Source organism: Anas platyrhynchos, chromosome 24 (genome assembly GCF_047663525.1).
Source record: "Anas platyrhynchos isolate ZD024472 breed Pekin duck chromosome 24, IASCAAS_PekinDuck_T2T, whole genome shotgun sequence".
NCBI classification, from domain to species: Eukaryota; Metazoa; Chordata; class Aves; order Anseriformes; family Anatidae; genus Anas; species Anas platyrhynchos.
The window spans coordinates 2,667,553-2,683,016 of NC_092610.1; positions in this window are offsets into that span (position 1 = coordinate 2,667,553).

Genomic DNA, 15,464 nt, shown 5'->3' on the forward strand with positions numbered 1-15,464 from the left:
GCAAGGAGGTGGCAAGTGAGAGGAGCGCTGGGTCTGTCACCCAGCGAGGCCCACAGCTGGCCGTGCGCAGCAGCCATCCCCCAGGCTGGGAGCGTGCCTCGGAGCAGCCCTGAAGCAAGAGCTGTGCAGGAGGGAATTAAACTCCCGCTTTTGTGAGTTGAAGTATGAGTACAAGTACAGAATAACTGTATAAATAGATGTAGAGATGCTTACTTTCCTTTGAAGAATATTCATTCAGTGGTCTCCTTAACTGCAAAATAATAAATCTGCACTCCATCCCGGATTTTCCACTGTAAGCTATAAAAGAAGCTGTCATTTCCTATTGTCTAAACAATTTACAGCAGCCTTAAAGAGGGTGTCTCTCGGCAATCTTGACATCTTGAGTTGATCATAAATTCACAGCTATTGTTGGAGGAAATGCTTTTCCCTTTAGATAAGCACAAATGAAAAGCTTGAAAACCCACCGGAGAGCAGTGGCGAGGCGGCTGCCTCCCGCGTGTTGTGCCTGAATAGCAGGGCAGCCCCGCGCCGGTGGGGCAGGACCGTGCTCTCCCGCTACTGGGGGTGATGGGGAGAAAAATGCTGCTTTTACCTGCTGATATTTTATTAGCAGTTTGTATTACTTTAAGAAACTCTCTGCAGTGGAATTGTAATCTGGTAAACCTGGAGCCCATGAAATGAGATTTTCAGTTCTGTGAGTTAGCAATAGGTATGATGCATTAAAGAAGATTTACTCCCCACATAAGGGAGATTTTGATGAGAAGCCTGATATGCTAACCACAAAGAGTTCTGGCGCAGGGCACTGCTTGCCTGCTGACCTCATCTTGCTTTTTCATCTGCTTGCTGTGGTCAAATGACAGCCCCACAGGTAAAATTGCCCGCAGTACTACATACACATTTCTACAGCAGAAAGGCCAGGGAGTTTCTTGCAGAAGATGCAGGAGGCTGTCAGAAGGTGGAACTGCAAGGCATTCGTGGCATTCCTTCAGGCAGGCCCGACTTCCTCTGAAGCTGCAGCAAGCACCTTGGCGCGGTGTTTGTGCTGCCGGAGCCCCCGATGCTGCAGGGCACTCAGCTCAGTGCAGTGGCAGCGTGTGCCCTTTTCCTGCTGGCTGCTGGGCACATGGGGTGGCAGCCACAAACCCGGAGGAGACGAGTGGTTTTTGGAAGTGTAAAGGGCTAATGACATCAGTGAATTTCTGCTTATCTGTCTAAAAATCAAAGTGCTTTTTGGATTCTAGCACTTGTTTTTTTCTGTCATCTCTATTAGCAATTTTCTCCTAAATAGAAGAAACCTTCCTCTGGCTTCCACGGTGTTTGTCCACACCTCCCTCGGTGTTCAGATGGGCTCGCTGGTGGCCCTCCTGCAGTGAGGTTGCTGGAGCGCTGGGGCAGGGGTCCCGAAAAGGGTCAGAGCCTGACAGCACAGGGGCAGGGCTGGCCCATTACTGCTGCATCTGCTGCCGGCGCAGCACTCCCCTCGTCTCTGCTGTGATATTATCGAGACATTACCAGTGTTTACCTGTCAGGCTGCTTGGCCCTGCAATCACCCTAAATAATAGGACAGGGAGAAAAAGGCGGCCGTGGCGTTATCTCTGCTGACACACACACGCCTGCAGGAGGGCTGCCAGCCCCGCTGCGCTGACCGGGGCGCTGGTGGGGCCGACCTTCGTTGTGGGAAGGCTTGGCCGTCGCAGTGTGTGTGCACAGCTTGGACAAGGGGAGCCTGTGGAGCATTTCTGTCTGTGCCAGGGCCTCCCGTGGTTCAAAGCCCTGTTTACTACCTAGAAAAACATTCTTGGAAATCTCATTTTTACAGGAAGTTCTCGCCTCTCCCAGTCTTGCAGGTGAGATTCACAGGTAACGCAACAACAGCTGCAGAAGGGAGGAAAATGATGGAACAGCAGCCAGGGTGACAAATGTCACTGGAGATAGCGGGCAGATGTGTGACAATTGAAGAAGCTGTGGAGGCAGCTAGGCAGCAGGTCACGGAGAATCCTCGCAGTCGCTTCTGTAAGTGTGGGAGTGGGGAGAGGAGCAAAGCTTTGGGCACTCATGAGCTGGGTGCTGTGGGATGAGCAGTGAGCGCACCCCGTTACTGCATACCCGTGGGTACACGGGGAGTGGGTAGCAGCTAGCTGCTGCGAGTCCTTGTATTTATATTCATTGGACATAGCTGACTCAGTTACATTTATTTACCTCAAAGTTTTTAATGGGGTATAATTGGAAAAGATTTATACCAAATCTGCATATTGATTTGACATTTAAGTATATGATTAAAAGCTGCTGAGGTCATCACTTGACTAAATTGGCTTAATGAATGTTGATTACACTGTACATGTTAATTTAATTTAGCGAGATCTCTATCTTCTGAATTGGTTATTGCCTTCTGTTCAATTATTATTGATTAGGATATGGGAGGATGCCAGTGCTGGTTGTGTTCCTCAGCTGGTGGGTCCAGGGCATCCCACGTGCAGCAGCGCTGGCTGATCAGAGCCCCCACAAGCAGCGAGCACGTGCTGCTTGGTCTGCTAGGACCACATCCTTCCCTCACCGATACAAAAATCCTTCTGGCACGAGGGAGGCCTGATGCAGTGTTCAGACCACCGGGTTCTCAGGAACTGCTCTGGTGTGTGTTCTTATACCAGCAAATGTGTGCACTCGTGAGAATGGTGCATGAGGAGATGCCTCAGCTGAGCTTTCGGCTCAGGCTGTTGGAAATCTGCCTGCAGAAGTGAGTGATGAGTGGAGTTACCCCCGCTAAAAGGCTGTGGGGGATTTCTCATGGAGAGAACAGTTGGACTGAGCATCTCCTCTGCCTGGCCTCCAGTGCTGCTCTGTGAAGTGTTGTTGGAAGAGGCTAGAGCGTGCTGCTGTTGGCTGACCCATGGCTCTAGTGTGTTCTGGGTTGGGAGAGTTAAGAAGAGAGCTCTTTATCCCCCCATCCCTCTCTGTTATGGTACTTGTAGGCCCGATGCTGGGACCCCAGTGAGCCCACAGCTCCCCAGCCATCACACTACACAAGCTTGGGGGGGCAGGAGAGGCGCTGCCACCTCTGGAGAAAGCTCCTCCTGAGGGAGCCAGGCTCCATACGGGATGTGTTGTGGTGGCATATGCCATTAATCCCGCATGCTGAATTATTCAGCAGATCAGGATAATGAATCATTGAACAAAGCCTGGCATCGTGCAGCTCTGTAGTCCTCGGCTGCCGCGTGCAGCAAATCCTGCTGATATTCCCTGGGTCGTTCTGTGGCTCAGCGTGACTTTGCCATGGCCAGGATCCCGGGGGTTTGGCTTCCCGGCCACTTTCTGGGGCTGTGGGATCAGCACCTTCCACCTCGCTGCTCACAAACTCAGCCAGCTGTGAGCAGGTTTGGCTCAAGGTGCTCTCCTGCACAAAATGTGGAGCTTCAGCAGCTCCAGGAGAAGCAGCAGAAGGGATGACACCCCTGAAAAAGCCCTTTCTGCACTGCTGGGTTTGTAGCAGTGAGGAATCCAAGCTGTTCTGTTAACTGGTGTAAATGGCTTTCAGTAGAGCCGTGCTGATTTCCACCTGTTGTGGATCTGGCCCTCTGTCTCCAGCAGCGTTCTGCAAAGAAAACACGTGCTACTCTTCTGAAGCATAAGAGGAATTTTGCTGAGGCAGAAGTGGCTCATAATGCTGGGTGTTAAGAGTGCACTGCTCTGTGTTAGCAGGATCGTATATTAATTATGACTTCAGATTTCTATAGCTGTATTGTTCATGAGCTCAGTTTCGAATGAGCTCCTAAACCCACGCTCTGGCATGACAGAGCTGTGCAGAGTAGCAACAGGGATCTGCCCTGGGGCTCGGGGATTGCAGAAGACAACCAGGGCAGGCGGGAGGGCAGCCCCGTGCCAGCAGGACCTGCCTGCTCCTGGGCCTTCAGTCACAGATGCCCTGGGCGAGGGGAGGAGAGGTGGCTGGGGACAAGGGGCAGGTCCAAGGGACTGGTGCTGGGCTTCTCATGCCACGGCAGGAGCGTGGTGTAAAGGCACGGCTACATTAACACACAAATGGAGGGTTGTGGCAGCCCCCAGCCACGGCATGCAGCCCGGTAATGTCCTTGCTGTGTGAAAGCCATAATTTGGGTACCTCAGAGGAAAATGGCCATCTGCTTGTCCTCACATCACTGCTGTCAGTACGTCAGTTGGTGTACTGACAACTGTTCTTCATCGTGAAGTTAACGCTGACCTGCCCCCATGCTCATCTCTCCCTTTTCTTCTGTCCTGCTCCCAACACCCTTGGGAAAGGTTAATGTTCACATTAAGAGCTCCTTCTCTTACTGAGAGCTGAGGTCCGACCAGGGGCTCCACTGAACTTAGTGGCTTGCTCAGAGGATGAGAAGGAATCTCCTCAGCTGTCAGTTCTGAGCTGAGCAACGTTTTGTTCTTAAGGAATGTAACTTTTTAGGAAGAAAATCTAGACCCAGTTTGATTTGGATAACAGCTGACCTTGGAGCGTGGAATTTCTCACAGGTCAAGTCATTTGCAAAAGTGTTTTTGATTAGCCATTTTGCTTTGACATTGTGATAAAGTTCTGTTTCAGAAGTTGATTTATCATTTCTCTCTATTTTTATTTATGGTGGCATTTAAATTCCTACGTAGCTGACACTAAACAAATTTGATTTCCGAATTCTTCAGCTCAACTCCCTAAAAGACCCATGTTTACCTCTTAGGGATGTCTCAACATCTAGCTTTGTCAGCATAAGGGAAACATTCAAGCTGTTTGGGTTGCTTGAATCCTAACACGAGTGATACTTGAAAATGTTTAAGGAGCAGCCTTCCCTGAACTTCCTGGGGTGGCTGCTCTGACCTAACGTTAACTAATGGGCCTCAGCAACCACCCTGACCCTCGAGTCAAGGAGTGTGTGTGAAATGGGGAGGAGAAAGCCCAGAGAACACGGGGCTGCAATTCATAATAAGTGACAAAATAAGTTCAAGTCCCAGTGCAGCGCATGTAATGAGCAAGTGATCTAAAAAGCGTTGCAGCCGAATTGCTGAGAGTCATGTTTTTCCCACAGAACTCATTAAATCTTTTTATGTAACATTGCTGCAGCCACACTTCCCAAATGCTTTCCTCATTGTGCGTTTCAGTTGGTGTTTTCATGTATTTTAATCCCTTTGTCCTTTCAATTTAAAGAAGTCATGGTTCAACAACCTAAATAGCTTAATAAGGAGCCTGAGAAATACCTTCTAAAGAGGACAAGCTCTGGTGTTTCATATTTCAGCACTGCAAATTCCTCCTGGAAAGGAAAAATGCTGTTTGTTCCTAGCTCTGAGAACCTAAGCAATGAGAAGCGCTGTCAAAATGAAAACATTCACACAATTCCCCGGCAATAAAAGCTGCCACAGTGTGTTGGAAAGCTTTGGATTATTACCTGGGAAACCTATGGCCGTAGTTGTTGAGGGAGGGATTTTGAAAGCAGCAGCTACACCAACGTATTAATGCAAAATGCCCCTGTAAAGGCTGGGGGTGGAGCAGACAGAGCTCTGCTTGCTGCCTGGGAAAGCCTCGTGTGTTGCTTTTGTGCTATTGACGGAGGTTGAGGCTAGTACAGTTCCTTAATCACCTTCTGGCAAACGCTGCTAAGGCTCATTAATGCAAATTAACAGATGATCTATTTTTCCAAAGCCTGTCCCATCACATGAACTGCCATTATACAGTAACTTTAAAAAAAAAATCAATTTTGTAGTGCTTACTACAAATTGATTTATGGCTTTTCTGCTTGGAGCCGATGAGGCCTGGTGAGCCCTGAACAGCCGAGTTGTGCTCTCCTTGCTCACAGTGCGCCGCTGGGGGCAAAGGCTGAAATCGGGAGCGCAGTGCAGGAGTGCACTGGCCTTCAAAAATAAATAAGTCAGTGTTGCGATGTCTTCCTGGGGAAGGTATGTAGAGCCGTGAGTGCAGAAGGGAGTTGGGTATTTGCAGGTTCTGAGTGCTGGCAGTGCCGAAGGGCTCCACTGAGCCTGCGGGGTGCGTCTCGGGGGAGCTGGTGGGCTTCAGGTGCAGAGTGTACATCGCTCTGCAGCAGGGGAGGAAGCTATCGGGAGAAACTTTGAGCTGCTTTGCTTGTTGGGGCAGACATGGGGAAATCCTGGAGCACATGCACGGTGCAAGGAGGCATGGGGCAGGCACTCTGAGCACTGGCTGCAGGGTGCTGAGAGCTGCTGGCCTGAGTGGGCTCTGCTTGGGCTGTAGCTGGGACTGAGCTGGATGATAGGCTTCAAGAGCAGAAATCCTTGCTGAAATTATTCAATATGTTGAGGTTTTGCTTGATTTTTCTGCCTTTGGAGGCTTACAAGCAGAAGACTGAAGCTGATGTGAGAGCAGAGGGGCCGAGTAGCTGCTACACGTGGGAGGTCTGAGCAGAGAGAGGGCTCCTCTGAGTCCCTGGCCCTGACGTGGCAATCATAATCACTTTGTGGTGGCACGGTCTCCTGGGCCCTGACCAAGTAATTAAGTTTCCAACTTGAAATGAAATGTCTTTCTTGAAATGGGAATTTAAATGAATTAGCTGCATTTATCAGCAGGTGCTGAAGGGGCTATTTTAATTTAAAAGGTAGGTATAATCCTGGCTTGGCAGATACAGCTTAATTACAGTCGGTTTTAGCAATAAACAAAAACACAAGGGGGAAAGCAGAGCCTGGCCTTGGTAGCCAGGGATTTAAATTTTTACAAGTATTGAAATTGCTTTCTAATTAATTTACTGACCTAATGTGTGCATGTGGAAGTTAGTTAGCTTGATCCCTTAGCTGAATTATGTCATTTAACATTTAAATTTGAGGCAGGTAATGAGCGTTGTGCTTGTGGGGATGCACGGAGCGCTCTACTCCTGTCCTGGAGGGCGTGCGGTGCGATTCCGGGAGCAGCTGAGCTGTGCCATGCCGAGCGGCTTGGACTGCAGTAGATGTTTTAAAACACCGTGTGTATATGCTGCAAGCGTGCTGCATCCCTACATGAAAGGGATGAAATTCATACCTGTAGTGAAAAACAGGCAGAACATAAACAATTTCAGTTTGTACAACTGATGTGAAATTTGAGGAAAACACGGCTTCCTGAAGTACTGAAGAAAAGGGAAAACTTTTAACTGATCACTAGGTCAGTGCCTGATAAGCCTGCTAATTGTCTCCAATATTTATTTAGCACTCAAAAATGGTGTCATATTCTGAAAAACACATTAGCTCTCTCTCTCATCCCATTAGTGTAGTTCATCGTGCGCTGGAGTTTGCCAGAGTTAGAACACAGCTTAGAGCGTGGACTGTGATCTGAAGACAGATGTGTATCTCAGGCCTGATTATAAGCTGTAGTTGGCAAAACAGGGAGTGATTTAATGAAGTTTTGATACAGCTCATCAGATACTGAAATGGGAAGATGCAATATTAATTTAGAAACACATTATCATTTCAATTGTAGTCATTCTGAAGAGTATTAATAACAGGGGAGCTTGTGGCAGTTTGGAAAGATGATGTATTATTCTAAAGGCGAAAATATTCTTCAGAATTGTTTCATTTGACACCTAAACAGCTAGCATATTCCCATTATCACCATGTAATCAATTTTTTTGCCGTGTCTTCTATGCTTATGAAACATAATCACTTTAGGCATTTCATGTGTTGTACTGCAGGCTTCTGAAGTGGGTAGGCAGGGCAAGCTTAAAACACTAGGTTGACAACTTATCTTTTAATCCTAAAATTCCTCTGTGGAATTAGCTGACTTCAAATTCTGTTTGACAGCAGGACCTCCTTTTGTTCTCACAACCGAAAAGATGTGTGTCACTTAAAACTTGCTGCATCCATCTCAGATTGTGACATTTAAAACAGACAGCACTGACCACCATGACTGAGAAAGCTTTAATCCTTTTCACATGAAAGGTACTGCACCTTGGGAGAAATGAGTTGCATCCTGCTCTGCTTAGAGTGGGGTAATCCTCAGGTGGTGTTGGAGTAGGGTCTCTTACCGGTGATGATGGAGGATGCAAAAAGCAGATACCCTGACTTTTCCTGACCCCATGTGAAATTTAATAGAAAACTTGGCATTGGGTTCATGAACCGAGCAAACGTGAGTTGGTTGCTTGGAGGTAGCGTGAAGTTGGGCCCTTTCCCTGTGAGCCTTGCTGGGGCTGTGACCCCGGAGCACACAGCCTGCGTTCCTCCTGCTGTGCAAGCAGAAACTTGGCCTTGGCAGAGCGCAGGTGATAGCTGGCAGGAGGGGATGCTCAGGAATGTGGGGGTGTTGCTGCTGCTATCTGCCCCTGCAGGATTTCAGCTTTCTGGTAGGAGATGAAAAAATTATCTGAGATAAAATACATGCCCGTGACCATGCATTGTAGGTTGAAGCCTGGAAAGAAATGTTCAAAAAAGTCTCGTGAGCAGAAGTCCTTTAACTCTGTGTCTGAATTTTCAAGTGCTCCTGTGTCATGGCTGTGATCAAGTCCACTGGTGGTATCTGCTGCTTCCTCCTCTCCTACCCATCAATGTGCAGCAGCTTCTGAGCCTGTGAAGGACCTGGGAAGTCTGTGTGCTCTGGGGTTGTATGCAAGGCATGTCTGCAGCCTGTTAGTGCTTGGCTCAAATCAGCAGGCTCCCTCTGAAAGCACTGCTTGTGACTTGAGCAAGCTCCAGTCTGAGTAAGTACTTAATTAACGCAGTCTCCTGGCAATGGAGCACAAGCAAATTTCCCATCTAAAAGCAGAATCAAGGCAATATTTTGTGTCTATTCTTAGTCACATCCATTTAATCTGTAGATATTAAAATCCTCGAATGGGCTGACTGCAGGGCAGCTCCTTCCTAATGCTTTAAAGTGAATTCCAGCCCACTGCATCGCCGTGCCACCTTGCCAAGTTTTAGGATCCACATTCCTTGGACACTGTCCCTCCAGGGGATGCGCTAGAATAGAATTGAGCTCTTCTGTTAAACAAGTGGGAACCCTCTCTTGCAAGCAGGGTTGGTGCTTATGGAAACTGGGGTTCCTCACTGGCTTTTTGACGGCCATGGCTTAGTTTCACTGCTGACAACAGCTAGCATCATGGGTGCTGGTGCTCACGGACTCCTTGGCTCCACCAAAACACAGGTATTTAGGATTCTGTCCTCAGGTCTAAGCACTTGGGAAGGATGAAGTCACCCAGGGGTTGGGGTGCTTTGGATTTGAGATCAGAAATGAGTTACGAAGTGAGCATGGCTAGATCTTACACTGCCTGTTCTAGGTGTAAACAAGAATTGTTTTGATGGCTTCATTGAAAAGTTCACAGAGGAAACAGAATATTGGTCAGTTAAGTGGCTGGGTGCTCAGACATCTGCCCGCAGACATCTCACCCTTCCCTTCATAGTCTGTTTTCATCATGAGCAAGGATTTTACCATTATATATATATATATATTTATATATGTATACCAAGGATGAGCACAGACTAATCTGCCACCTTGACTCAAAAGAAGGAGGCAGTTCTCATTGGAGGAGGTGTTTCTGTAGAGCTGATTTTGGGAGGATCAGTTCCTCAGTGCATCGTGTGCTTGGCTGCACATTGGGGCACAGGAACCTGATCATACCCGAGCTTTTACCGCAGTACCTAGACTATAAAAAAGTTGCAAATTTCCTACTGGGGAATGCGTGTAGCTGTCATCTGAGCTGCCCTTTGTCCATTACTTCTATTTAAAAATCTTACCTATGTTTACCTGCCCAGAGCAGAAGTTCTCTGGCTGCTGGAAGGGGCAGTTGTGCAGCACTGCGCCCCAGGGGCACGGCTGGCCGCATTCAGCTGGCCCCTAGGCTGCCCTTGGCTCCTGACAGCTTCTCATTGGGTACAAATCTACAAAAACAAATCCTTGTATTAGATTATGTTTGCAATTGAAATCAACAAGGGCCTTAGCTGCCTCTCCAGTGCTCAGTGCTCTTTCTGTGTGATGAGGAAGGATAAATAATGAGGCAATATTTTACTCTTCAGGTTCTGCCATTGGAAATGCTTCTGACAGTGTTCTGCGAATTTGTGATGCTGGTGGCAGGATTCCATGGCAGCCAATAAATCACTTGGTTTAACAAAGAGGAACATTTCATTCGTCTGATTAGCACCAGGTGAAGTGATTAGCACAATCAGGGTGGGGAAGGACTGGGACTGAACTCAGACACAAAATCTTGTATTTGCGAACCCACCCTTTCCTCTTTTGGGGTGGGGGAACAGTCCCAGCATCGGATGTCCCTGGCCAGCCCTCTCGGGGGGCCACAAAATATTTATTGCAAGTGTTATATTCCTTAAAGACTTCTTCCTATTTTGCTGCTTGTCTCAGCTTTCAACTGTACTCTTTGGCTGCTAGGAAGGCTTTGATCCTGCTGACGAACACTTCACAAGGATCCATCCCCTGCAGAAGCTCAGAGCAGCCCCAGGCAAGGTGGCAGTGCCACCCACGTCTGTGCCAGGCTCAGGTGGCAGTCCCTCTCGCAGAGCTCTGTGGCTGGTTCTGGAGCTTTCTGTTCCATCCTCACCTTTACAATTCATCCTCTATCTCTGCATTGCATGCATGGTTTTTAAATTGCAGCTTAAGGCTCATTTCCGTATCATACATACACTCATGTTTAGGATTTTAGTAGTTCTAGTTCATTGTATTATAATTGGATAGCCTTGGGGAAATCACTGTCAGAACTGATAGGCTCCTAGCAGTTTTTGTATCAATTGGTGAATTACATGTGCATTTCTCAGATGCTCACATATTTATACATTCCCCCGGTGCTACCCTTCCTTCAGAGAACTGCACTGAGACGAGCATCACAGGCGGCGGAGGGGGACAGCTTTCCTTTAAACAGGGGAGGTGTGCAGCCTTCAGAGCTGCTGCAAACAACAAATAGAACAGCTTGAAAGTGATGGAAATAATCTCCAGCAGTACTTATCTCCAGTGGTGTGGGGTAAGAACATTCTCAGAGCCTCCCAAACCTGGCCTGACTGTGTGCTGTTTGTGCAAGTGGTGCCTGTCAGTGGACACCCCAAGGGACCTGCAGCTGAGGCTTTGTCTTTGCAATGTGTGGGGGCATCCCAGCTGGGCCCACGGCCTGAGGAGACCATCCCTTGGGACTGCTGATTCCTGGCAAGGGGCTTTTCTTCCCTGGGTGTTAGGTGAGGAAGCTTTTCCCGGCAGTGGGGGGCTCTGCACCAGGCCTGTACCCCACCCTGGAGCTCCGGAGTGCTCTCCTAAAGGGCTGCTGGTCAGGTGCTGACACTCCTTCAGACCTGGCTGCTAGCTGTGTCTGGTGTTCTGAGACCTCAGGGTGTTTTAGAAATATTTATGGGATGTAGTGTATAGGAGCTTTCATCTGCTCAGAGCTCACTCTGAGCACACTAACACATAGGGGACCTCTTTTTTCATTTTTTCAATAACACTTCACACTTGCAAACCTCCCCATCTGTTCCAAAAGGAGTCTGGCAAATGATTTTGTTACATTTCACCATGTTTCAGAATGAGCATGCACATTTCTACCCTTGGAAATCACTCAAATAAAATACAATTGAAGACCAGATTAAAGATTTTATAGTCTGATAAACTTCCAGGTCTGCGGTCAGTTCTGCCAGAAGCAAAAACGTTTCACTTCTATGGTTATTATCTCCCTGAATAGAAAAGGTCTGATGAAAGCCCTGCTGCTCCCCCCATCCAGCTCCAGTTCCTCTGGGTTTCATCCTGACGCTTTCACTTCGCAGCAGCAGCAGCCGGGGGCTGGGACTGGTCCCCGTGCGGTGGGATGCTGTCCCGGGAGCTGGCAGGCAGCAGCTGGGGAGCAGAGCTCTGGTGTCTTTGTCATCATTTGGCAGAGGGGGCCCTCAGACACGGGTGGGGTGATTCACCCAGAACAAGGCAGGAAACTTGTTTTCCTGCCGTGTCGGATCCATCTGAAGAATCCCGAGGCAGCGTGTGCTCTGCAGCAAAATTCAGCAAGTCCTTTCCTTAAATTATACAGAATCCAGTGACAGAAGGGATGCAGAAAGTGCCTCTGTCTCTTTTAGCTGATGACTGCTCTGTTCCCTTTTGTTTACTCAGTGTACTTGCCTTTTTCGGGTAAAACCAGCCATTAATTTCGTAATTTGTGGGCCCAGCAGACTCGGCTTTCAAAGGTTATTGCTCACACAGCCTGGTCTCCCAATCCTCTGGGACACGCTCTGTGAAATGGTAGAAATGGTGCATGATGAGGGAATGCCCTTTGGAAAAGGTTAAGCCTGCTGCTAGTTTATCTCAGCCCTGCGAGCAGGGGAAGAGGGCCTGTGGGAAATCAGAGGGAAGCAGGCGTGCTCGCGCTGATTAGCGCTGCCCTGCCTGCTCCAGCGGGGTGGGAGAAGTGCACGCAGAATGGGGATGAGCCCTGTCTGCACGCAGGCTGCCTGTCCCGGCGCTGGGAGCCACCAGCTCCTTCTGGCTCGTTAGTCTCGCAGTGACTCTGCAAAATCCTCGTCTGCGGTGTCGTGGCAGAACCATCGCCCGCCCTCCCAGAACAAAACGGGCTTGCATTTATTTTGGTTCTGGCCTATTAGTGAATTATGACCCAAGTGCCTTTTACATTGCTGGTGTCTGCGCTCGGTTTCATGGGTTTTCTGCAGTATGCGTAACTCTGCAGTTGGATTTTATGCTTGATTTGGTAATTGAAGGGAAAACAGGACAGCCGTAGCCTGGACAACTGGGAGGAATGAGAACAAGCTGATTTTTAACTATTAGCTTCCACCACACCGCTGTAAACAAACTCCTGCGTCTGCCTAGCTGGGAGATGCTCGTGTGTGCTAATTGGGGTTCGTTAGCCCTTTTGTTTGTGCAGCCTCCTTCAAGTGGAGACCGGGAGGCAGCCTCCTGGGACTGTTCGCTTCTTTGATTCCATCTGCAAGTCAGCAAGATGTTGCAGATGCTCCACATGTTTTCTGGCTCGCTCTTCCTTCCAGTGCAAGGGAACTTGGTTTAAAAAATAATTAATGCTGCCAGCTGCAGTGCAGTGGGAGTAGCAGTGGTGAAACTGGGCCCTGCAGAAGGGGCAGCGTGAGACCCGTCCCCCTCTGCGCTGCTCAGCACAGAGCTTCACTGTGAAGGGCAGAATTCACAACTTGCTGTTTTGTTGTTAGGTGAAGGTTTGTTTTGCTGATTGTTTTCAGCACCGATACATTTGGCTTTCTTAATAGTTTTCATCAAACCAAGTGCTTCAAATATGCCAGAATTGCGAAACAGCTCAAAAACCCCTCTGTAAGTGCTTCTGGATTACATACTTGTTCCTGTTTCTGTGCGGTGAAATCACACTGGCTTGTTTCTAACCAAGAGACCTGAGATTCCCTCGCTATCAGCTGACACAAGATGGGGAAATCTGAACGGGAAGTTCAAGAATTTGCGGCCTCATAAACAGAAGACGAGCTTGGCTCTGTCACTTGTATTCCCTGCCTCTGGGTGAGCTGCTTCTGCGATAGGAAACCCTGCAGGTTCCTTGTCTACAGCTTGCGTTGGAAGGGAGCATTCATGCAGTTTTTTCAGCTCCATTAAATAGCACAGCTGCCCAAGCAGCTAAATGGATGAGGCTAATGAACATGTGCACGAGTTGATGGTTCAGGATCTAAATTGCCTGGGAGCAAGCAAAACAGAATTAGGCAAGTAAAGAACCTGATTGTTTTTCAAGTGATAAAAGATTGGCGTGAATTACAGGAGGCATTAGAAATTTGGAAGATATGTAGATTTAAATGGATATATTTGTTTCAATTAAATAAAGAGGAGGGAACAAAATGCCTGTTCAAAAGTACCATATACTGAGGCTTCCATCTGGCTTACTCGGATCTCTGGGCTAAGAATTAATGTCTGTGTATTTGGGGTTTAAGAAAGGCTGCTTGTTGTTGGGGAGCCCACCCAAAACAGGCTGGGGATGGGGCAGCTAACGGGGAGCCAGTTGCTGCTCTGTAGAAGTGTGCTCACAAGATCCAGCAGCACAGGCAGTGGTGGGGCTAGGAGAAGGACACCAAACCCGAGTGATACGGAGAACCCCCCCATGCTGATGCAGTTGTGTTCAGTGCGTCCCAGCCTTTTCCCGTCTCCTCTTTATGAAGTTCTTGGATTTTAAACCAAAATGTTAACTGAAAGTAACATCACGTTAGTCTCCAAAGCCAGGTTGTCTTTTTTCAATTGCAAGTGTTCTTCCAGCTTTTGGAAAATATTTCTGTGAATGTTTTGGAAAGCATCTCAAAACAAATTTTGATTAAAGCTCTAAGGACTGAAAAGTGAAAAGTGTGCTGTTGCAGCCAGTCTCCCCAAAGTAATATGTTTTTATGAAAAACATGAATGTGTTCATTTACACCCATTGCCCTCTGGGCATGGACCTGTCCTTGGGGAAGGACGGTGCTGCTGGTTTTGACAGACAGACAACGCTCTAATCCCAAACTTCCCCTACTTACGATGCCCTATCTTAAAGCTCCTGATGTTTCTTGTCAGCGGCAGTCCCATGGCGATTGCCTCGTGGAATGTAAATGCGGCGTTTTTGGAGCCCCAGAGCCCTTTAGAAAAATCCACTGTCAGGTTCCTACAGCTGCTGCTTCGGTAGCCGTCCTTCCCATTCAGGTCTCAAGATTACTGTGGCAGTGATTGAACAGGAGATTCATGGAGGGAAATTAAGCCTCCAGAAGATACAATAATTTAAATAATTGGCATTTTTTGTGTGTGAGAACATGAGAAATACAGTGTTCATTCACCATGAATTCCTCCAGGACCAGGGTAACAGAAGCAGATGAATTCTTATGAAACAAAGATTCTATTTTCATGCAAATATCTCTCAGTAATAAAATACCAGGGGAATAAAAATGACAGGAAAATGTATGATGTACAAGCAGAATTGTTTCTGAAGCAGTGTATTTTCCATGAAGCCTCAATAGCTTTTATTCTGTAGGCCATGTTAGCAACAAAGCACGAAGCAAGAGGAGGCTTCGCGTGAGCAGTGTGATGGAGAAAGCCACCGGCTCTGCTGCTCACACACCTCAGTGAAACTTCTGTGAGGAGTCGGCTTCTCCAGCCCCGAGCAGAGGAAGGGGGAAGCCTCCTTAGGTGAGGGGAGTGGGGTGCTGTGGCAGGGGAGGGCAGCTCTCAGCTTGGGAAGGAGGCCAAAAGCCCCGATCTAGGTCTGAGTCCAAGATGTCCGAGCTTTGCTTCTGAGTGCTTGAGGGCTGCAGTACAGCTGTGGGCACAGACTTCATTTCTGACAGCTCTACCCTGCTATTTAGGGTCCTTAAGAGGAAATCAGCTTCTGTGTGTAGTACATATTTAGCGCTGGCTTGGACCATCGTTTGTCAGCAGTAATTAATGAGTCAGAAAGACTACAACTGCCACCTCACCGTCACGATGCCAGCATGATTAAGGCCAAGACACAACCCTCTCTTGCATTTTTTTCCCTATTTTGCACATTAATGGAAAAACCCACCAGCAAACGGAGTCCATGTCCAGCAACCTTCCTCCTCTT